Genomic DNA, 25,475 nt, shown 5'->3' with positions numbered 1-25,475 from the left:
GTCATCTGACTAGTGATCAAAAGCGTCATCATCCCACAGAGAAATCTGAGTGTGAAAGATGACTTTGTTTTCTAAATAAACCTCAGTAGATGCATTGCCTATGACGTAAATAAAGGGAGGGGGAATGAGAAATGATGGTTCAGATTATAGTCAAGTCGCTGCACTCACAAAACCCTTCTGGCAGCCATGGGACTCTAAGCAATTTCAACTTGGCTGCAGGCACATTCCAGCACTGCTATCTGTGGTTTTGTGTTCTGTCCACACACACACACACGCCCCCAAAATGCTGGCCATATTTCACAGGCTCTAAGAAAACACCAAATAATCAGCAATTGGGGGAAAGGGGCGGGGGGAGGGATCTCGGAAATACCAAAGCCAGATTTGGAATCCAGGATGGCCAGATTTGGCCTGCGGATCACCACTTCTGCAACAAAGGAACATTGTGTAGTTGGCTTCCTTATTCAATTTGCTCTTCTGTTCTTCAAATACATGCAGTTTTCATCTCTGCGAAATGTTCCAGAAAATGTCTTGAGATCTAGTTTCATTGATCCTGTTGGTCTTCTAGAACTGCCTTCCCCAATGTGGTGCCATCCTGATATTTTTGACTACCACTCCCATCAGCTCTAGCCAGTATTGCTAATGGTCATGGATGATGTTAGTAGTAGTAGTAGTGCAAGAGTTTGGGAGGACACCAGGTGGGTGGAAAGCTGGAATACAATCGGCATTGAGCTTAAGGGTATGCAGCAAGAATGGCATAATGTTCAGATAATATTTTAAGTTTACAGACAGTGGGACCAAGCGACAACATGCATGTATAGACAAGCCACCCTAGTCCAAGATATCCAGAGAGAACTTTGGAACCATCTCACTTCAGGGACAATGCTTTTCAATACAGTTCATTGAAATGTCAAAATCCAGTGTTAGAGGATCAAGTGAAGTACACGGCTGTAGGTAGAGCTATGCATTGAAAGGTTGCTCTCTGAAATAGTGGGATGTTACTTCAGTAGTTTGCAGGAAAAGAGATGGAAAACATGCAGGGGGATACCCTGGGATGTGGCAGGGTGGCCGGCCACCTTTTTACCATGTGAGAATTAATTTATGCAAAAGTATACAAACTTGCTCGGAATTGCCCAATGTATACTGGTTGCAGTAGTCACCTTTTCTTGGCGAAGAATTTAGATTGCGGCAGAATGCAGTTTGGTTTGGTTTTGTCACAAACTACACAGAGCCCTGTCTCAAATTAATCCCGGTCTATGTGGAGGTCATGCCTTCAACACCCTAATTGAAACTGTCCTACCCATTTCACATCTGTGTAAGCTAGAAGCTTTTACAACTTCAACAGTAGCTGGGACTTGCTTCTGCTTGTTATGTTTTTAAACCTACAAATATTACTTTCTAGATACCTTTCTCTTTCTCTGTATTTGGGTCTTAGAAGGAAGATTGCCTGTTAAATTCCCAGGATGCGTCCTTATTTATTTAAAATCAGCTCCTGGGCTGACCCCAACCTCTATCACTATTAAACCATTTTAAGAAAAAGCAATCCCACCCCAGTCAAGTTAAAATTAGAGATGACTAAGTCTCAATTGAGTAAAACCAGAAGTAGCAGCCAGAAGACCTGGGAGGCTGGGGTGAAAGTCCTGCTACCATTGCCAATTCCCATTTACTTCTGCTAGTCACCACTGAAGGAGAGATTAGGGAGCCAGTTGTGAAATATCTAGTTTTGTGAGAAGACACACACCTCTGCTTTGGGATGAGGGTGGTCTACTCACCAGGTGGCTGCATCCCTTTAGGTGTGAAGCAAGACCAACACCTAGGAGTGTGGATTCTCTTTATTTCTTATGTATTTTCATGGAATGAGCTCCCTAGAGAGATTTGCCTGGTGCCCAGGTTGAACTCCTTTCGGTGCCAGGTGAAGACCTTATTATTTTCCCAGTATTTTGGTATCCTAGGGCTTGTCTATACACCCTATTTAGCCCATGGTGGCTGAGAGTTGGCGCTCTGTTGTTTATATGATGCAGCCGCCAACTTGCAGCCACCACGGGCTTTCCCCTCAAAACTGTTTTTTTAAAAAAGTCGCTGACTTACCACCTAGTCTCTATAGCTCTGCTGTTTTAAATCTGTATTTTAACTCTGCATTGCTGCTAGGTTTTATTCTGGGCTGGTCTTATAAATTGTGGCCTTAAACTTCCATATTTTATATTTTATTCTGTACCTTGTGGTTTTAATTTCTGTGAACCAAAATTCAGCTAATGGGTGGTATAGAAATGAAATAAATAAATATTTTGATTTTGCTCTGTACTTGTTATTTCAGTCTTGTTGAATTTATTCAACAATGTGCTCTACATGGGGCTACCTCTCTGCCTGGAAACTTCAATTAGTCCAAAATATGGCAGCCAGGTCAGATCACGCATTGTTAAGTTTAGAGTTTACAGTTAGAAAGAATTATACAAAATATGGCAGCCAGGCTGGTCACTGGTACACCTAGAGGTGACCACATTACACCAGTTTTGAAATCTCTTCACTGGCTGCCAATTAGTTTCCAGGCGAAGTACAAAGTGTTGGTTATTACCTTTAAAGCCCCACATGGTTTGGGTCCAGGCCACCTGCGGGATCGCCTTCTGCCGTAGAATCCACCCCGCACACTCAAGTCCTCTGGGAAGAATCTACTTCAGCTAGTACAAACTAGATTAACAACTGTTACCCAGGCCACAGCTAGACCTAAGGTTTATCCTGGGATAATCCAGGGTTCGCCCCTGCCTGAGCACTGGATCCCCTGTGTGTCACTTGGGGCCTTGCTAGACGAGGCCTTAGCGCGCCTTGAGAGCCGGTTTCCCTGCTGTGCTTCCACATGACACACAGGGGAATCCGGCCCCAGGCCGCACTGAAGCCTCCTCTAACGCGCCATAAGCGAAGTCGCTTATGGCGCGCCTTTTCCGCAGCTCCGGCCTGAGGCCGGAGCTGCAGAACGTCTAGAGACTTCAGTGGCTTTTAGCGGCTACTTGCTTACTCGCGAGTAGCCGCAAAAAGCTGCGGACTGGGCACAGCGCTCAGCACTGTGCCCATCGGCCTGGGGGGGGGACGGGACACACGGAGAGAGAAGGGAGCACAGACGACACGGGACACATGGAGGGAGAAGGGAGTAGGGTGACCATATTTGGGAAACCAAAAAAGAGGACACCTAGTGTGTGTGTGGGGGAAGCAGCTTTCTGAGTCCTGCAGAAAGTACGTTATTCCCCCGCCACCTTAAAGAACCCGATTGGAGTGGAGGAGGGGAAAGGATTTCATTCTGCACCACCACCATCCACTCCAATTGGGGCCTTTTCTATAATGTCCACGAATGACCCACTTTCCCCTTTAAGACCTCAATTGGAGCTCGGGGTGGGGGAATGACGTGCCTCAAGAAAGCATGTCATTCCCTCCTGCCATGCTAATGGCAGCCTTAAAGGGGAAGGTGTGTCATTCCAGGACATTATTGAAAATTATAGAAAATCCCCCCTGACACCATGGAAAGAACAAAAACCAGGACAAATCCGGGGAAATCCTGACAGTTGGTCACCCTAGAAGGGAGCACAGACGACACGGGACACACGTAGGAAGAAGGGAGCACAGACGACATGGGACACACGGAGGGAGAAGGGAGCACAGACGACACGGGACACACGGAGGGAGAAGGCATGGGTAGGGATCAGGACCGGATGGGGGGGTTTAAGTAAAAAAAAAACAGCTTACCTTCTCCGGAGTCTTCGGGCCGCACGTGGCCCCTTTAACAAACAAACAAAAATGGCCGACGCTGCAGGGCTTCCGTCATCCCTGCGCCTCGGCAGTCTAGGAGGCTGGGCGGCGCGCGTTAAAGTTAGCATGCCATCGCCCCGCCTCCCTGCCGGCTTATCCCGGCAGGTCTAGCAACGCCCCTAGATGAACAGGTTTGACCCCTGGATGATCTAGGGATAAACCTTAGGTCTAGTTATGGCCCCAGAGGACCTTCTCTTCTGCTGCTCCCAGACTGTGGAATGGCCTGCTGGAGGAAATTCATCAACTTGACGGTCTTTTAGAATTTAAAAAAGCAATAAAGACTGATCTATTCCAGCAGGCTTATCCAGTGAAATTTTAGAATGTTTTAAAGATGTTTTAATGTTTTAAAGATGTTTTAATGATGTATGGTATGTTTTTAATCAATTTTTAATGTGTATTTTATATCATGTTTTTATACTGTTTGTTTTGTACTTTGAGTGGGTTTGGTTTTTGTGAACTGCCCAGGGAGCTTCGGCTGTTGGGCGGTATAAAAATGCAATTAATAATAATAATAATAATAATAATAATAATAATAATAATAAATATTCTGTTGATTGCTTTATATATTTTTTGGTCTCATTTGAATTATTGGTATGGTCTGTAACAAATGGTTTTTTTCTTGTCTTCAAACATTACATATTTACGTTATATATTTTGATATGCTCAAGTTCACTGTGAGCAAAGTATACTGTGCAAAACTGGCATAGAATTAAACTGAACTTAAAAATGGGACTTGTTCATCATGACTAATTGGTTTCAAGTCAGACTTAGTTAAGTCTAGCTTTAAGTGGAGCGGCCCCTTCCATTTACAAAAGAACAGCAGAAAACAACAGAAAAACTTGTCCCTAATAAAGGTATTGCCCAATTGTGGATCTTGGAAAAACCTAAGCCATTTAAAACCCTTCATCAACCCATCAAACCCTCCAGTAGCTGATCTAAATGCCTCTACAAATAAATACACGTTGTCTTTTATTCCCCCACCCCACCCCAAGAGATGTGCATTAATGCACGTAGAGGTCATTCTGCAGCCCCAGGGCTAGAGCTGTAAAAGTCTGGCTCCTTCTTGCACTCTTTAATCTCTCTGGAAGAGGGAATACAGAGCAGCATTCCCCACCAGATTATCTTGTGGCTGTTGCTGTTGCTTCCAATGTGAAGAGGCACTATCTAAGCATAAGGTATACAGGCCCCAGGCTCTGAGGGGTGCAAAAAGTTCAGAATCAGCAGCTTGAATGGGCCAGAGGTTAATGAGCAGCAGTGCCGTTGCTGCAAAATTGGCAGAATATGTCCCTCCCCTGCCTGTCAGGACTGGAGTGGCAGAATTCTGCACCAACGGTAGCCTCCAAACGGAGGCCAAGCACTTGGATTGGCTTAGAGAAGAGCTTCCTGGACTTAATGAAGCAGTGGTGAAGTCAAAGCTAAGCATCTGATTTTCTATGATGTGTGAAATGACCCGTTTCCCCGGGTTCAGCCAAAACAAGCTACTGATCCTTCCAACACGCAGAGAGACTTGCCGAAATACAGCAAGGAGGACATTAAAAAGGACACACCTTAAGGAGGCAAGCCGAAATAATTTTAAGAAACGCTGTGCCTAACGGTTTTTGCCCTGTCTTAAGTTTCTCTATGAAAATGGCACAGCTTCTCTTAGAAATAATCTGTTTACATTGAACAACAGCTATAGGTAGGTACGAGTCAACAGATATGGCTTTTTTTTTTGCCTTGGATAGGGTGACCATATGAAAAGGAGGACAGGGCTCCTGTATCTTTAACAGCTGCATCAAAAAAGGAATTTCAGCAGGTGTCATTTGTATGCATGCAGCACCAGCTGAAATTCCCTCTTCATCACAACAGTTAAAGCTGCAGGAGCCCTGCCCTCTTTTGTATCTGGTCACTCTAGTATAGCTGCAGGAGCCCTGTCCTCTTTTGTATCTGGAGTGACCAGATACAAAAGAGGGCAGGGCTCTTTTCTTTACAACTAAAGATGCAGGAGCCCTGTCCTCCTTTCCATAAGGTCACCCTAGCCCTTGGAACTTTTCTCTCTTTATACAGACAAACAAATCCTTCTGCTCTAAACAGAGGTCATGGGGTGTGCTGCAGCTTCTCTAGCTCTAAAAACTTGTCAGGCAAGCAGTTGAGTCATCTTAGGAGTCAGTGCAGTGATTACAAAGTGTCAAATGAAGGATCAAACACGTTCTGTGCATAGTAACTGCACGTGTTCCCAATTTGGATTGGGACCAGCACGCAACAGGAGGGGAGGATTAAACTTTCCCTTCCCATCCAATTGGTTCCTGAAATTCCACACGTCATGTGTCGATTTTAAAAAGTAGGAACAGAAAAACCAAAAAGAAGGGGGGGGGAAAAGCCTCCATTGACTCCAGCGGAAGCTTATTCTCTTTTCTTTTTAAAATCTCTACGCAAGGGACGGGGGTAAAGAAGATAAGGAAGCAAATGTATTGGAGGAGAAGGTTTGATCACTCCCTTCCTGTGTGTGCTAGTCCCAATCTGAATTAGGTTTAATGTTAAGATATTCAGGTCAAAATCCTTCAAACAGGTTGTTGTTATTCATCAGCAACAAGGTGGGGATAACTGAAGTTTGCACAATCACCATTGCATGCTGGGAGCATTGCATGCCTGGGTGTGGCTTGATGTGCCATCTGAACCTGGGCAGCATGGCTTGTTGGATGGTTAAACAACCCTCATATAACCTAACATCAGTCCATGGGTTATCTGAGGGCTGTTTAACCCTCCAACAAGCCATGCCGCCTGGGTTTGGGCAACACAAGCCATGCCCAGATGGTGATTATTCAAATTGCACCCAGCACATGCTATAGTGGCTTGTTTATTTATTAATTACACTTACATCGTACCTTTTTTCCTCCTTAAGGAACCCAAGGCGATGCACATAATACTCCTCCTCTGTATTTTATCTTCACAACAGCAACCCTGTGAGGTAGGTTGGGCTGAGAGTCTGTGACTGGCCTATAAGTTACCCAGTGAGTTTTCTTGGAGACTAGAACCTGGACCTCCTGACTCCCAACACTCTAAAATCTATACCACATTGGCTACACCACACCACTGGTTTAAGCCAGGTCACTGTAGGAAATTCACCCACTCACCTTGTGTGTTTTCTTTCACTTCCCACCCCCATATTCCATTTTATTGGGACCAATAAAACATAAGACTAATGTATAGCATCCACCATGTTAACAACCAACAATATTTTTCCCATTGAGAAACATAAGCAAAAATAAAACAACTTACAATATAGTCCAAGACATTTTAAACATTTTTTTTTAACAGGGATTACTTTGGACCATATGCAACTTTCTCAAAAAGCATCCTGACCATTCCTGGCCATTCATGGGGAAAATGTGAATCACAGTCAATGGATATCAGCAGCAACATTTCCTGCAATGATGTCCATTTTTCCAACTACAAAGACCATGGGAATTGATGGCAGTCCAAATATTATATTTTTCTATGCTCCAGAGATCCTACCTTGGGGAAGTGCGAAATGTGTATTGTGTAAAGTGGTTCCCTGAGGTCTGGTTCATTCCTAAGCAATCGAAGGGCTACTTGAATAAACACCATGTCAAGTTGCATAAACTTTTTCTGGGCTTATTAACAGGTCAGAAAAGGCATTTCTTTAAAAGCTTCTGATATAGAATTGCCTTTAAACCCTTGAAGACTTCACACACAGTAGTCTGTTGCAATCCTCACCCCCCTCACCCAAAGAGACAACTTCAATTGGTAAGAACTTGTACAGTTGTGAAAGTTTGCTCAGCTGAGCAAATATTTCTGCAGTCTGTTTGTGTAGCAGTCAGCTCCAATGCTTCTGCAAGTTGACATTTAACCTAACTTGTAAAGGATGTCTTCGCATTCAGGTTAGATCTTACTGGACACCGCAGAATGTATCATCACTCAAGATGGGCGTATAAGTACATTTTGCACCATTTGCCAAAATGGGGCAGTGATAGATGTTCAAATATACAATGGATCTGAGCTGATTTCTTTCCTATTCCTCAGTCTTAAAGTTGACCTTTCGCTGGAGTAGTATTCGGAAAGACCAGTTTATTCACTCATGACTGACGCCCTGCCAGCAAGAGGATAGCAGGCCCTGAAAACATAATACAAACAACTGCTGAATTCCAAGAATTCAGAAGCTGCTTAATAAGAACCAAAGAAAGAAAGAAACACTTCATTCCTAGCATTACCCATGTGTTGTTAACATATGATCCATCACTTGTTCTACAACACATGGAGTCTTCATTTGCTCATTTGGTATGTTAAACAATATATACCTGCCACAAGTGTTATGCTATTGCACTGCTATTCTATTAACTGTACATCTTACCTTTTTTATTAATTGATGGTGTTCCAGACATTTAGGCATTCTCTTTCTTTGGCTTGATAATTCTGGCCTGGACAACTCTTCCCCAACCCCATCAGTATGACTGCTGTCTTGTTGGAAAGTGGTCCAGTCAAGATTCCTTTGACTGAAAATCCATGTGCTATTTCACTCCATTAACCACCACCACCCACGCCACTCCTCTGTGCTTCTGCCAAACATTCACTTTCTATATTGAGTTGGATCTTTCTTGAATCAGTTCTATCCCATGTTTCAGACTAATTAATGAGCTATGGAATTGCAAGTTGTATTTCTTGTTTTGATGATCCTATTTATTTGGGTTATCTGCCCACCGAAAACTGGTTTGTTTGTTTTTAAGATACATTCTTATGAAGCATTTTTAGGAAGTGATACATTTCAAGCCTTGCAAGCAGATTCCAGCTGGTCGATTTTAAATTAACCCCACCATCTGCATGTATGGGTGGAGATAGTGGATTGCATCTTAACTGGTGTTCCTATGCTGAAGAAGGATCACTGATCCAGTAGAGGTTTCTGTCAGCGGAACAAGGAGGGAGGCAATTTTAGTCTATTCCCCCTCTGACTGCAGAGGCAAACCTGTTCCCGAGATGCAAAAGGGACGTGAGTGTACACGCTACCTGCAGTGATCCCTCTTTTCAGGTCACTTTCAGTTCTCTGAGAAAATTATCACTTGTCTCAAGGCTTATGCTTTGTCTTAGACATTGTTATAGGTTGCTCTTCTGTCCAAAGGCCTCCCAAAGCAATTTACAGAACAAACAAAAGTCGTAACAATAGATACATGAATCTATAGATTAAAAACAGGAGTGTTGAACCTGTTTCAGCCTGGAGGTTGAATTCCATTTTGGAGAAGGTCTCAAGGGCCAGAGGCAAAAAGAAACAGGGTCAAAAACACCCCAAATACCAGCATGTGTTAGCTGAAATCTCTTACTGCCACTAATGAAGTCTTAGGAAAGGCATTTCAACCTTTCAGAAAGGAGGAAAAACGAGAAAACCATCAAACGACCAGGGGTTGGAGGAAAGGGTTCATGGCCATGTGGGGAACCCCAGAAGCCTAGACTGAGACCCTAGGTGGGCATGACTCATGACCTGAGGTTTGACACCCATGGATTACAAACACAGGGTACCAAAGTGCAACCACAAACCCAAAACAGCAAGGCTTACCCAAGTCAGAAGAAAGGGCCTGGCAGAATAAATCAGTTTTCACAGCTTGACAGAAGACCTGTAATGTGGGATGGAGGAAGCATACGACTCTTCAGGAGGAAGGAGTTCCACAGTCTTGAGTGCCAATGCAGAAAAGGCCCTGTTCCTGGTCACTGATAACCAAGCCTACCAATGGTGGTGGGATGCAAAGTAAGGCCTTAGCGGAAGATGCTTACCAACAGGCAGGTGCATACGGGAGAAGCTGGTTTTTAAGATACCCAGTGCCTAAACCATATAGGACTTGAACAGACAATATCTAGCACTTTGAATTATAGCAGAAATGAACTGAGAGCCAGTGCAGATTAACTAGTAAGAATAACCCAATCCATGGAATGGGCACCCAATCACACCCTGGCCACAGCATTCTGAAATTTCTGAACACTTTTTAGAAACAGCCCATGGAGAGAGTGTTACCTTCATTTGACCAAGGCACGTTTGACACCTCTAGACAAATGAGCATGGCCCACTTTTCCCCTTATACCACAGTGGACTAGTAAATAGACTATTTCTGCATTCAAAACTCCTTTTGAGAGATAAAGCTATCACCCACAGTTCTCCAAGATGCCAATTCTTAGCTTTTCAACTATTTTAATTCTTGGTATTTGTGTTTACTCTTTCAATTCTTTCCCTACCACTCTCCAAACAAACATCAAACAAGTTTCAGGTTTTCCCTCTGTAGTTATTTTGGTTCACCTCAGGCAAATAATGTAAAATCACACCCCATCTTAAAAAAAAAAAAAGTTGAATAGAATGTGGACTGTCCCTGAAGTGAATATTTGTGCTCTTTCACTTCTTCGTATAATGTGTTTATCCTTTTGCTTCTCTGCTGTGTTTTACTTTTATTTATTAATTTAAATATCCCCCCTCTCTCCCTCACACACACAACCTAGTCCTCTCTTGTTTTGGAACCTTCAGACCAACAGCTTTCAATCTGCCATGAAAGCTGCCAGTACGCAATGAAAAATAAACAAGTTAAATAACTGATAACTCAATCTGACACATATCTACTCTGAAACCCCACTGAATTTAACAAGGCTAGGCTCTTCTCTGCCCAAAACACCCATTCACAATGGTTGATCTACTCTGAGGGGAAGCAGTTCTGGTGCTTCTCTACGTCAACTGTGACTGGATCATTCAACCCCTCCTGGCAGAAACACATAAGAAATACTCCTTCATGAGAGGGCCAGTTGCTGCATTTCTGTGCAAGTCACCGATGTGGACTTGTCTCCTTCCTAACTCAGAAGACCGAGTTGTGCATTAAGACCTGGGGCAGATTGGCCACTCTTATTCTTTCAAGGGTAAATGCAGACCTCTTCAGAGGCAAGAATGAAATGAAAGGGGGTGTAGGGGAGAGGGGAGATGTGTGCCTCCGCTTTCAGAGGTCCTGGGATAAACTGGCTTCTCTTGTGAAGCTTCTCTCCACAATCATGAAGGCAAGAAGCTTTTTTTCTACAAGACGAAAGGACGGAACGCCCACAGCTTCTGCCTCTGTAGAAGACACCTGGTCCTTTATATTTCCAGGTATTGCAAGGAATACAGTGCCCAGGTTAAGGCAAACAACAGGAGTAGACCAGAAGGTTCTGTGGCTGGAAGTTTGCCTACATTGTGGAGAAGACAGTGCTGCTGAGCTATGACATAAAACCTCTACAGAGCAAACTGCACCTGGGCAAAGCCACAATCCAAGGAGTGTCAGGCACATACAAATTAGGAAAAAGTAGAACTTTGAATTATTATGTATCTGGGCTTTTAAAAATACACACTAAATCTATTTCTCTACATCCCCGCTATGGTTGTGGTTGACATACTTGGTGCCTACCCTTAAGAGTTTGCTTTTCTTTGGGGATGGGGGTGGGAGTGGTGAGAAAGGGGGCTTGGCAGGATCCCACGAGCTAAGGCACACAAACAAGGTTTTGGCCTTATAATTTTGAATAAAAGCCATCCAGGGATGATGTGTTGCACATTTTCCAAATTTTAATAGACACAAAAGTGAGTCCATTTTACCTTAAGACTACACTGATTCCATTCTGTTGCATGTTCCTTCTCAAGAGTGTACATAACTGGAGTAAACAATTTTTGCAGCGTTAAAATTAAACACGAGTGTGCGAGAGACCTTGTTAAGTAAAAGCAGCAGCAATGTGTGTGTAAGTGTGGGTGGAGAGGAGGAGGAAGAGGGGGAATTATCAAGAGTAGCTAACATGTGATATGTAATAAATACATTCCAAGACGTAGTATTTCCTTATGTCTCAAGTCCATTGAAATATTACTCGCCCATTTGCTTCTCTTGTGTTAAGTAGCCTTATGACTTTTGGTCAGACTAGCCTCTGGAGGGCCTCCTAAGCAGGCCAGGTGCCTGTTATCTTTCACAGATGATGAGCAGGGCCAGTCTGAAAACTAAATCCTGCTGCCATGTGCATTGAAACCGTACAATTCTCCTAGGGAAGCGTGTCAGGATGTTTACAGACTTCGTGAAACTCTAGGACAGCTGTGCTCTTATCTTCTGTTACCTTGAAGAAAGTGAAAGACAGAGAGAGAGAGAGATTATTGAGAGTGGCACCGTGCAGTCCCACACTGACTACAAAAAGCGCACACACAGCCCTCCATCTAAATATAGCACAAAACTTCACAGTCTAAATCTGTCACAGCAAAAGTGGAGAGTCACAGAGATGGTTTTATTAAATCACAGACTCAATCGAGTTGCACATTCCGAAGAAGGGCCATAGTTAAAAACACTACATGGTACACAACTGAAAAATAGCTAGCAACCTGCCTTAAACAAGGCAAAAGCTACAACTTTTATATAATCTTTTCCTATTGGGCACAGAAAAACTAAGTTGATACTTTTTTTTTATTCGAAGTTTCTGTTTTCCTTTTTAGGCAATATATGAAAAGAAGTTTATTTAATCCCTTCCTATATCCAAACTGGGATGGAGCTGGGGGAATGATTTGATAGTTGCTTTTGTAGTACAAATGCCCTAAAATGCAAATTTACTATCGTGGGGGCAACTGCATAGCTTCTTTCCTATTAAATCACGTGGAAATTAAGCACAGACACCCAACACACACCAACCATATTTTATCATGGATTGTATCCAGTGGTGGCTTTGCCTTCACAGAAAAAGTTTCCACTTGCTTAGGTTGGCACACCATTTTCACCGACCCCCCTCTACCTACTGCAGCCTTCCATACCACATCCCATTCTGTTCCAGAGGGTCCCCCAACTCTCAGAAGCAGCTTTAGGGTGGGAGGGCATAAGAGGATGGGGGGGGGTTGCCAGTGAATATTGGCTGCCCCAACTTGCTGAATGGAAACAAGCATGGCTGCCCATCTGTCAATCCAACCATATTGGAACACACCTTGGCCCTTAGCTTTTCATATCACATGGTGTATCACCTCCAATCCCGTCGACTCCCTCTAGGCTTCCACTGTCAGGTTAGTACACAGACCTTTGGAGTTGTTTTACCAAGCAATGCTTAACATGTTCTTCCATATACCACATCAGAAAAAAACTTGTAACCCTATACACACTTTCTTGGGAGTAAGCTCTATGGTACACAGTCAGACTTGCTTCCGAGTAGGCATGTACAGGATTGCATCATAAAATCAGTAACAAAAAAAAAAAAAATACATACTAATGTTTTACATTGGGGGTGCAGAAGCTCTATTTTGGAGAAACCTTCGGGGGGTGCATTCCAGTAGTTAGTAGATCCAGGCAAAAAGGCCCCAAATACCAGCCCCAGGAGATATGTTTCTGCCTTTTAGAATGGGAAAAAACTACACAAAAGCCCATTAATCACTAAATGATCAATAGTTGGGGAGGGGGGCAAAAGGTATGGCCATCTAGGGAGCCCTGGAGAGATGGACTGGGGCCTTAAGAGAGCTGGACTTGTTTCCCCAGGTCTGAGGTTCTACACCCCCGTTTACATGCTAAACATCCAAGTGTTCCCCAATGTTATCTAATTGGAAAAGAATTAACAAAAATATATTCTTGTTTTCTTGTCCAAAAGCTATAAAGGGGGAGGAACACCCTAGAATATACTGTAAAGAAATAATGGGGCTATTCACATGACATGGTGAAGCTGTGGCATGTGTAGCCACCATTCTGAATATGCAAACACTGCATGAAGGATATCATGTTGTGCAAACGTGGGTTATGCGAAGGTTAAATAAACAATATGGGTTGTTTAACCCTTGTATAACCCATGCTTGCCAGGTTCGTATGACATACGCATTGCGCAACCTGGTGCTTATGGGCAAAGCAGCTTCTCATGGGTTGAATAACACACGAAGAGCCACAGTCTGTCGTCCGAACCTGGCCAATGACTATTAAGTTGAAACCCTTCAGACAGATGGAAGATTTATTTTATAATACAATTTCTCTGAACAAGACTTTATTAAAACACCTTTAGTACACCTTTACTACAAGAGAGCCCTGGCTATGGGAGCAGTATATAAGTGCAATAAATAAATAAATAAGAACAAATTCTGCCTTTTGAAGAGTTATTTTTTATTGCCCTATGCTTCCTGTATTTCCTGTCCTCATCCCCTAAATGACAAATCCATATATTACAGAACCAAAAAAGGCAGCATGCTATTTGGGTAGTGGTGGAGGAAGGATGCAGTTTTTCAACATTTGTGTTCTTAAAAGACTGCTCCCTCTCCAAACAGGAATGTGGAATATTCCCAAAATTAGGTTCCTTAAAATATGTCACTTGATGAAGCAGCAGGAAGTGTAAAAAGAAAAAATGAATTAACTATACTTGGCATTTGGAATGTTAAGGCTTCTCCACCTTGGGAGGTATAGACAAAGCAATGGTCTACAAGGTATTCAGGTGTCCTAGCATTTGGGACTTAAACCAAAATCTAAGGGCCGATTGATAGATGCAAGTACATCGTTGGGACACTGTGAATCTTGAATCTTCAAGATTTACAGCTGAAGATGTGAACAGACACCAAGGATATTTGTAGACGGAGGGGTCCTAGTGCTAGCAATTGGAAGGCATTGTGCAGTTGTTTGGTCTTTTTTAAAAAAACCAAAACTTAATGGCTTTTCTGCATTAAGGAAAAAGTCAGAAGCAGCAGCAAGGAAACACAGGAGGGTCACTTGTAGAAGACAATGTCATCTGGCCAAATGAGGCAGGGCAATGGCACCATAAAAGCCTCATCTGGAAGCATCCCAAGGGGAAAAAAAGCTCCATCTATGTTACATCTGTGATGGCTGTTTCACATATTGAACATGCCTATGTGAAGACTCCATCAATTCTGACTCAATTCGATATTTACCGCTTTTTATGAAATCCTGACTGTCTTGCACTTCTCTTGAAACTAGCGGCCATTAATGTTTTATTTTGCCTTTGTTGCTGTTGTTTAATATTAAAATATACTTTGATGTTAACTAAAGGAGGATCAAATGAATTCATGGAGAATAAGGCTATCAATGGCTACTAGTCATGATAGCTATATATTACCAGGTATGCCTCTGAATATCAGTTGCTAGGGAATATGAGTGGGAAGGTGTCAAATTGTACTCATGTTCAGCTGTGGGCTTCCCGTAGACATCCAGATGGCAATTACACTGGACTAGAAAGGCCTTTGGTCTGATCCAGCACGGCCCTTCTAATATTCTTACTTCAAGGGTACGACAACTGCATTTTAAGGTTTTCAAAAGCATTCGAACATAATAAAATACCATAATTTTTTTTGATGCCTTAAGGGCCAGATCTACAAGTTTGAAAACGGTATATATAATGTGTCCTGGGCCGGAACAGTTGTCAAAAGTATTAAAACTGTTATAAAGCAGTAGCATAGATCAGACACTCCCTGAGACAAATGTCTCTTTCATAAATTCACTGAGATTGAAAGAGTCCAAATATTACAATCTAATGCCAATCAAAAGCTAAAGATCATTGCTCCCCGCAACCAAGATAAACTTGTTTTTGGATCTCACGCTCTACGAGACAACCCCTGGAGCTGCAAAGATGCATCAGATTACACATTACTATATATATAAAAAAGCCCCACCCATAAACACACGTTTTTAAAAACCCTTCTCCAGATTTCATGGTTCATTTTAGTTTATAATAAAAAGCAAGAAATTTAATTATTGTACTAAATCAGAGCTTAAGTGTGGTGGGACGAGAGGAGAGACACAAGGTAGGCACACGAGACTTCCTAGATCTCTGGACGACTTGCAGTAGATCAGCAAGAGTTGAGTACTCACAATGGTTTAACAAAAGCAACAACAAAAAGGAAGCCCTCCATCCAAACTAGGCTGATGAAACTTCAGGAAAACAAGGAGTGGGTTTGTGTGTGAAAAGACTGCAAGTTCAGTTCTGGTACTGAAACCAAATTTCTTGGGCTGAGCATGTGCTCAGAGGCACCCTATTCCTTAATTCTATGCATATTCTGCCATGTGAGTTATTAATTTTGTACCTGTGAGTTAATTATTATTAATTTTGAGTTATTAATTTTGATCGGAGGACAATGTTAATTATGCATGCAAATCAAATTAGATCCAACGACTTAAAGTCGGCCCACCTGCAGCCTCACATACACAAAAGAATTATTCAAGGCTGGGCCAAGTACATAAAGAGAAGAAGTTTGTGCATATTTATACACCATGCAAGTCATCACATGTGATGTGATTCTCCAAGGCTGTGTTTTCCAATATGGCAGTTTTTAAACTGCGTTCCAAAGAACTCTAAATTAGGTTAACGTAGGTCACTCAGTTTGAAGATCAGCAACAGCAGGGAAGCGACTTTTACCGATAGCTTGATCACTTTTAGCAATATTTTCATGCAATGTGAAGAAACACCTGGGTGCCCTCTTGGTCACACTCCCTGCGCTCTCTCGATTGTGCCTCCAGTTCGAAGCACAAGGGCACAAAGTGGAGAGATCTTGGTGGCCGCTCCCATCTTTTGGAATTTCCTCTCAAGTTCTGCCAAAGGTTGAACAGCTTCTGGAAGGCTGAAGGTTGTAAATCTCTTTGTGTGTTCAAACCTGTTTTTAGAGGAGCCACTAACTGCCCCAAGCCTATGTTGAAAGTGTAGGGAATATCATTTATTTATTTATTTATAATACTTCGACATCACTTAATGTAATAAAATCGCTAAGTAGTTGTACGCGTGCACCAGCCTACAGAAGTGATCTGCGGATAAAGGAAGTCATGACACTTATGGAATCCCTCATTACGAGGGAATTTGGGTGACCCACCAAGATCTTGCAAGATGTTGGTGGATGTGGCGAAAGCTAAAAGTAGGTAGGGCCAACCTTATCCCTCTTTCTCTCTCCCCACCATCCCCTTCTTTCTTCCTCACTTACTCCCTGCCTATCAAGCTTCAGGGGAGGGGCAGGTCACTCCTGCCTTTATTAGACCAATCCTATCACTTGCAGAGGGCTTCCCCCTCCTTCTATCACTCCCCTCCTGTCTCTCCCTCCCCCCCATCCTCCTCTCCCTCTGGGCTCCCCTTATCTGAATGAAATTAGGCCAAGGCCCATCGGTTCCTTACCTGTGCTCTACATGCTAGTAGCATGGGAACTACTTTTGGCAAACGGTTATGGTGTGTGCCTGGGATAAAAAATGATCCAACCACCACATTCTAAAGGATAAACTGATAGTGATCAACCCTTGCCCATGTGGCTAGATCTTCTTGATTGGGGAGTATTAAACAGAATTAGAGGCACTCCCAGGTGCTGCAATTCAATGGTGGGCGGGACTGGCAGAAAAAGGGGGCAGAGCCAAAAATATCAAGATTACCAGCATACTTTATCTAAAAGCTCTTGCGGCCAGTAACTAAGCCTTAGGAAACCTTTTAGAATAGGGAGAAAACTATACAAAAGCCAGGCTGGGCAAAAGAGGGTGGAACCAGGAAAGGGGGAGTGGCCCTCTGGAAAACCCCGGATGGTCAGATTGAGACGCCAGATGGGCCTGAGGTTCAACACTCAATTCAGATGATCAGCCTTTAATTAAAGCCACAATCCTATGCATCTTTCATCAGAAAAAAAGTCCTACAACTCCTAACATGCCTCAGCCAGCTGTTCTGTCTAAACATGCATAGAATTGCACCCAAGGAGAGCAATCCTATGGCCCATAAACAGGGTCAGAGGAGCACAGGATAGTTCAGATTCCTGGGTGAGAGACAGAGCTTCGATCTCAGACCCCAGAGTCTGCGCTCCTGGCCTCCTCCTCCTTGCAGCCAGCGCAGAGGCAGGAGACTGGGGACGATTCCTGCTTACGGGGAATCCTCCTGGCCTTCCCAGCATCCTTCCCTTCTCTTCCCTGACTCCTCAGCTAGAAGGGTGAAAAAGCCCGTTTAGCTGAAATGCAGAACAGGAGGCGCTTGGAGGCAAGGATCGCCTCCGCCACACCTCCCGCTCTGCACTGGATGGCTGTAAGCCTCCAAGTTTGGAGAGTTATGGCCATCCCCATAGGACTGCACCCTTAGAGGAGCTAAAGTTTGGGTAGCCTCTAGTCTCTTAGCCCACATCCACCAGCCCATTATTTGCAATATGGAGTGAGCTGTACTGGCACACATTACCAGGTTGTTGTAAGGAAAATGAGAAGCACATTTGAAAAATGAACAAAATGTGCCAGATCACTATTTATTGTTATTTCTACTACAATTATTCTTTCATATTAAGAGTCTTTAATGTCTATCCTAAATTTAGAAATCGCATCAATATGGAATGCTTTTAAAACAAACAACTAGCTTATTTGAATCATCGATCCAGTACCGCATATTCCAAGGTCACTCAAGAGAAGTCTACATTTCCACCTTTTAGAAGTTAGCAGGTGTGTTACTTGTCCCCAAACTGACTGCCTCATAAATCACTTTGTCCTCAGACAGGTTTATAAGGTCAGAGGATAAGCTATAGTGGGTCTCTCCAAATTCTGTTACTTCTCATCCATAAAGAAACATCCTGCACAATAAAGGTATCACCGATTACACTCAACCCCTTTGAAGATGGCTGTCTTTCTCTCTTAACAACGGCAGTTTCATCCATGTGACTTGTTTTTCACTTCTCAGGATCTCCAAAGCTTGACAGGATCTGCAAAAAACGCCCCGCCTGGCAACTATGAACACTCTTGAGTGCAATCCTGTACGCGTCTACTTAGAAGAAAGCCCCACTGAGCTCAATTGAACTTACTCCCAGATAACCAAATACAGGATTGCATCCTTAAGAATCCCTTGATATATAAAAGCAAGACAAGATACCCGGACAACCAAAAAAGAAAAGAAACATCATAATGATTTACAGGGAAAGCTTGTAATTCTTGCAAACATTATTTGCATTCCTGCAGGACTGCAACCCTTCCACACCCCTAAAACCCTATCAAATCCTGTTCATTGTACCATTGGCTAAAACACTAATTGCCTTTTTTCACAACAGAGCCCTGCATTCTTATTAGCCCCTGACAGTTGGACATTGCATTTCGAGGCTGCTTAACAGTAGGGCTCCTCATATATCAGAGTGCAGCTGGTCATCATAGAATCTTCTCTTTCTAGGTCAGATGACAGCCATTATTACCCTTGCTTCCCAACCCAGCATTTTCTTTCCAGTCTGATCACGTGGGCCGGTTTGTACTGACCGTAGCTGATCCCTACAGCTCCAGGCCTCTACAGAATATATCACATTAGCACTTCCATTTTAGAATCGTAATACCGCCTGCAGCTTGAATAATCCCTAACGGTATGACAAGTGGTCAGAGGCCCAGCCGTTACCAACAGGAGAAGCCCTTCAGTTTGCATAGAGTGATCCTCAAGATCACTCCTACTGTAAGTTGCTTTGCACTCATCCAGCTGAGCTGCTCATAACAGGCACCAGTTTTCTCATCTAATTCCAAACCATCTTTTGTAGCCCTGACAACAATTTTTATTGGATGGTTTTTACAGTTGACTCATTTGGCTTAACAACGAGTTAACCAGCATTTTTTTGGGGGGAGGGTGGGGGTGGGGAAGGATTTGAATGAACTCATAATAAGGATCTCTGGAGAACAATGGGAGAAGCACTGTGGAAGAAAGCACATGAACACGGTTCCCTTTGGCTGTGTTTAGTAATAGGATAGATTTCAATCTCTCAGCAGCCTTAGTAGCAGACTTTTTTAAAAAAACAAAACAAAAAACAACAACATAAGGCTACAACCTTATGCATATTCCTATTTAATTTATTTTAAATATTTCTAGGACACCTTTCAGGGCAGCTGACAACAATAAAATCCCACACAGTAAAAGCTGATACAGTGATAAAATAGAAACAATTCATAAAAACAGCAAGCACATCTGACCTAGACAACACTACAATCTACAATACAATTACAGCTACAAAACAGAACAGCCCAGTAAAACAGGATCAGGGGAATGCCAGAGAAACAAGTAAGTCTTCAGGGCCTTCCTAAACGCTTGCAATGATGGGGTAGATAAAACCCCAGTGGCAACCCATTCCAGTGGTGTGGGGCCACTGCACAAAAGGCCCTCTCTCCTGTACTTGCCCACCTTCAAGGCTAGATAGGTGGACATGTGAGAAGAGCCTCTGATGCTGATACAGGTGAAGATGGTAATGTTTTCTTATATTACATGCTAAACCCTTTTCCTTGAAGGGCTAGACTTAATACCATTCATGCTTTAAAAATACTGATTAAAAAAGACGTTCTGGCTGAGGCTGGGAGGAAGATATCTAAAGCAGCTTTCACCAACTAGTGCTCTCCAGATGTATTTAACTACAACTCCCATCTGCCCCAGCCAGCATGGCTTTCTATTCCTTCTTGTTTTGACTGCCTCCCCAGAGTTGGAATGACTGGCTTCTGATGAGACACAGTGGGAAAGTAAAATATTTGTGATTGCTTTATCAAATTCATTATTGTTTCTCAACAATCCAAGTCTGGCACTTTGGAGAACAGTCTAAAAAAAGATGGTTTCCAGAATTAATATTAAACTAAACACAAATGAATTATCTTTATGCTGAAGAAACTATGAAGAGCACATTAAGCCAGGATAGTTCTTTCACCATCTTCTCTGTGGCAAACCCCACCCCCCACTCTAACATTATAATTTTTCATAGGACATTTTAGTGTGCAAAATGCTTTAAAGCAAGGGTTTGTGTGCATGCAGAGAGTCAACAGCAGAGGCGTTTGGGGGGGGGGGGGAGAGTAAGATCTCCAAAAATCTCAGCTCCCACTTCTTTCTTTTTAAAAGTGAGTTTCTAGTCCTTATGACTGCAAATAAGCACAGAAATAGCTGCCTGCTGCCAAGTCAGACCATTGGTCCATCTAGCTCAGTATTGTCTACCCACTGACTGGAAGCAGCTCTCCAGGGTTTCAGAGAGGGGTCACTCTCTAATCCGATGCCAGGCATTGAACCTGAGATGGGACTTTGTGCATGCAAGACATGCTCTACCACTGAACTAGAGTCCCTGCTCAAAGCGCTAGATGATGCCCAATATACCAAAGTGCAATGGAAAATGAACACCTAGGTATCTGGCTGAAATGATGTAGGAAGATCTTTCACACAAAATTCCACTCCTGGCTTTCTTCCCAGCATCCTTTATTACAAGAGCCTAATTTAGACACACACACACACACCAAAAGAAAGAAGGCCTTTTTGTTGTTGATATTGTCAGAAACTCTTGCAGTTCTACTTATAATCACCCAGAGATCTACCAATATATCTTTGTCTGTGTTCTGCCTGCTCCCGCACTACCCCACACTGGCCTGGTTCAGATGTCATGGAAAGCCAGAATGGCTAAGAGTTCTGGCTTACTGTGAAAGCCGTGGAGGCTGTTGGCTGCAATGTTGGTGGGGTGGTGAATCTGCTCTGGGTTTCAGTCAGAACTCTAGAGGAACTATCCAAGATGTTTAGTACCTTGGATAGCTCCTTTAGCATTTTGACTGAAACCCGGAGCGGATTCACTGCCCCACTGACATCGGAGCCACTGGCTTCCACTACATGTAAGTGCACACTGCTTGACCATTCCCGCACAGCTTGACTCCTGCAGAAGCAGAACCTCTGTCCGTGGTTTGTCTACCATTATCTCCAAACCAGGATTCCTATCTTGACCCTCTCCTAATAAGCCAGAATCATAAGACAGGTTTGTTCTTGATTTAGGATTCTGGCTTATTGGGAGAGGAATAAGGCAGAGATCCCAGTTTGAACATAAAGGTAGACAAACCACAGATGGAGGTTCCCTGGCCTGTTTAGCTGCTCCTACTGGCAAGAGGAGCCAAGTAGGAGAGATTGAGCAGTGTGCACTAGCACTTTTGCTCCTTCACAATAAGCCAGAACTCGCTACAAGTCTGGCTTACCGTGACACGCGGACATGGCCCGTGGCTCTAGGCTCATTCAAGGACCATACAGTAGCCTTGGGGACTTGTTGCCAATTTTCAGAAGTTGGAACAGGTTCCAATCAACTTGCTGTAATCCTCGGCTACATCCAAAGCGGTGTTCCAGTGAATAATGCGAGCTTACCCGTCCTTTACGTTCATTTTGCTCAAAGAGCTCCTCCTCAAATGACACATAGCAAAGCGATTTAAATAGTGAGAGAAGATATCTGCTATTAAAATGGGAGGTGGGGAGCGGTGGCGACAAGAGGAAAGAGTAAAACCACTGGATGAGCTCAAGCCTTTGGACCACCATTAAACAGCTCCTGAACCTTCTCAGCAATTGTAGAACCCAGAGGTTAACAACTCTTCTAATACAAGTTCATGTTATCTTGGGTTTTGCTGCACATCACTTCTTATTTAACTAACGTAGCCTGGGGCCATCAAGCTGAACCAGCAGAGCTCCTCGGCTCGTTGCTCCGCAGCTAGCATGTCAACAAGACACAAAACTGGGCTTGTATGTTAAATGGAAGGGGACAGAAAAGTGGAGCGACCCACACAGGGCTTAGAATAGGATTGCAGCTGCCTACAGGTAAGTTCAGCTACCAAAGGATTAATGCCTACATATGCATGATCTCCATCTATTGCAGCAAAGCTCCTTATAGGTTTGCACAATACTTTAAGTATCTGTGTGTACGTTTGGAGGAAATCTTCAAATATATTCACTTAAAAATAACAGTGACTTAAGTTCCCTTATCTAAAAAAATATTTTGGGAAGGCAAGCTGAAAGAACACAAAGAGAAGAAGCTTCTTGTGCAGGTTACGTCATACATTAAGATCTCCATTTTGGCAAGTGACACTATATTATAGCAGCTGGTTTTGGTAGCCATTCGGGAGAATGAGGAAGTGCACACTCAAACGCAAACAAACCATTTTGCTTTTAAAGTAACTGAAGCTTGCAGAGGCAAGTTCTCCATTAGCAATTTAAATGACAAATGATAACCACAACCATACACTGTTGCCCATAGGTTAAGTGTGTACAGCGGACTGTATGTACAGTCTATATATTTGGGCCATTTCACTCCATATTCTCCATTAAGGATGATACAAATTAGTATATTTCCAGACGGGTGCTGTTTATTTTGCATAGGTTTACTCAATTCGTTTGGTACAATTTATTCTAAACTCGCCACCTGGATTCTGGCAAAATTTGATGACAGTTGATGAAGACAAACATGGCAGCAGCAGGATAGATATGAAGGTGGAGAGCAGTAGAAGGTGAGCAGAAAGAGGAACATGACCAGAGGCTATGACAGAAATCCAAGGATCAAACATGGTCATAGTCATCTCTTGTTTTCATTACCAGGGCCAAGTTCTGGAACATGTGAAGCACTAGCGAAGAAAAGAGCTCTGAGCATGTGCAAAGTGTCTTCCATTCATCATGGCACAACCACTGTCTGCTCCCACACTTTCAGGATTTACATGCAGTGCTTCCAGGGTAGATGACATTGTTTCCAAGCAGGCCTGGCTTCCAGAAATTAGAAATCAAGCCCTTCCTATAATGTTCAAATGTTCAAATATTACATCCATAACACATGCCCTTTCAAAAACAAATCTGAAAGTTGGGATTCACAGGGAACACATCGTATTACATCCACAAATCACTCAATGTTTCACAAGCTGGAAGAAATGGGAACGGAGTGGTATGTGCAAAGTTGATGGCTTTTTGGCAATAGGCCTATGAACAGTTCATGTTCAAGGTTTGCTAAAGCAGCAGTGCGCAACCTTTTCATCCCCAAGGGCCACAGTAGGTGTCTGCTAGGAGTGTCAGGGGCAAATCACTCACCCCAGCAGCCACAGATCTTGGTCTGCAGCAACAACCCCTGTTCCACATCACAGTATGAAGGTGTTGAAGCCGCCTCCCACCCACAGCCAAAAATGTAGAAAAACACTCTAGGAACGCACTGTATAGTTACTACCATAGAAGCCTCCTTCCCAGAGCATCCCCAATACATCTTAGGAAGCTGGAAAGAACTTCCAAGTACTGCTTCCTAGGATGTTCCTAGAGTGCCCATGGAATAGTGTTTCTATGGTAAGAACCATAGAACCTGTTCCTAGAGGGTTTTTCTTTCCCCCACATTTTTTTTCTTTTTGGCAGATATAGGGGGCCTGGGGGCTGCCAGACAAGACTCGGGGGAGAGGTTGCCTGTGGCCCACACTTTTTGCACCCCTGACCATAGGCGTGCGCAGCACATTTCATTAGGGGGTTCAGCCAGGGGTTGTTTTTTTTAAGGTAAACATTGATTGAATATTCGGATCAGAATTCTGGCTATGATCTTCTGCCCTCAGTGACTCCAGGGTGCGAGGGCACATGCAGGGCACTCACAAGCACAACTCCATTCACCTGTCTACATTCCCCCAACATTTATGAAGGAAAATGGCTACGCCAGCAGCAAACAGAGGAAATGGCGAGGAGATTGTTAAGAATGTAAGAAGAGCCCTGCTAAAGACCCCAGCTAGTCATATCCGTGATCTTCCTCCCACTGTAGCCAATGGTGCCTCTGGGAAACCCACAAGCTGGACATGGAGGCCACCGCCCTCCTTCCGCTGTGGCCTGATCCCCAGGAACTGGTATTTGACAGCCTTTGGATTGCCTTTGAACATGGAGGCTCTGCATAGCCACCCTGACTAGTAGCTATCCATAGAATTCTTCTCCATTAAATTAAACAAACCGCACCAGGAAACTACTTCCATGAGATATTCAGAGATATTAAGACTAACTTTAAAAATAGGCACATACACTTAAATCCAAACATTATATTCTTGCATCTTGGATATTATAATTGCAAATTTTTTTGCTCTCACTCATACAATGTGGTTTTTCAACTTAGAAATAAAGCCCAATGAGTTGAATGGAGCTGACTAGTGTGCGCATAATTCTGACCAGAATTTCACACAGTGCAAGTCTAAGCATGTTTATTCAAATAATCCCCATTTAGTTCAATGCTTAGGATCACACCTTAAACCTGCAATCCAAATTAAATATGCATAGAATGGGATGGAGCTGCAAGACTCACACAAGCTATATTTAAGATTGAAGCCTTAACTACAGCTTTAAATAGTGAAGCTCAAAAATGTGAAAGTGCCTCCTCTTTCTTTCAGGTGGTCCAAAGAAAGTCAAACGGTGTTAATAGGGATATTCCTCCTACAATTATTATTATTATTATTATTATTATTATTATTATTATTATTATTATTATTATTTATATAGCACCATCAATGTACATGGTGCTGTACAAGCTCAAAGTAGATCACCTTGTGATCTGGGAAGATTTATATTCACTACTCATGGTGGGGTGGGGGTGAGGGCCCTACGCACGATTCCCTCCACCAGGGAGAAAAAAGTTTCTCATAAAAGGGGCCGGAGAGGGAGAGGAGCAAGAGGGTCGCCAAACAAGAAGTGGGATGGAACAAGGATGGGAAAGAGCCCAGGGCGAGGAGAGGCAGTGTTAGCAACCACCAAAGATATATTTTGGGGGGTGGGGGACTAAAGCAGCAGGGAAGGGGGAAATTTGGTGCAGAGGAGGCTACTAGGATCTGGGAAGGGAAGAAATTTGTGGTCGGGGAAGAGACCAAGCTTTAAAGCAAGGGCGAGTCTAGAAATTATCGACCTGGGTGGGGAAGGAAGAAGGCGAGTGGTCGGATGGGGAGGGAATGTGGGCAGGGAGGAAAAGCACAAACAAGCGGGAGGGAGCAGAGAAATCTGGGGGCGCATCAGGAAATGGAGAG

General features: G+C 43.3%; 1 protein-coding gene across 3 annotated transcripts in view; it reads right to left on the bottom strand.

Moving 5' to 3' along the window:
- Nucleotides 1–11,329: 11,329 nt before the first annotated feature.
- The window catches only part of PWWP2B (PWWP domain containing 2B), a 45,036-nt gene continuing 30,890 nt past the window's right edge, over nt 11,330–25,475 (bottom strand). For all 3 annotated transcript variants that reach the window (XM_063132841.1, XM_063132843.1, XM_063132842.1), the window contains exon 4: nt 11,330–11,880. The gene's annotated coding sequence lies outside the window, so the exon portion shown is untranslated. The remainder of the gene's footprint in view (nt 11,881–25,475) is intronic.

The sequence above is a fragment of the Elgaria multicarinata genome, chromosome 8 (assembly GCF_023053635.1).
Source record: "Elgaria multicarinata webbii isolate HBS135686 ecotype San Diego chromosome 8, rElgMul1.1.pri, whole genome shotgun sequence".
NCBI lineage: Eukaryota > Metazoa > Chordata > Lepidosauria > Squamata > Anguidae > Elgaria > Elgaria multicarinata.
This window is presented reverse-complemented; position numbering and strand designations above follow the sequence as displayed.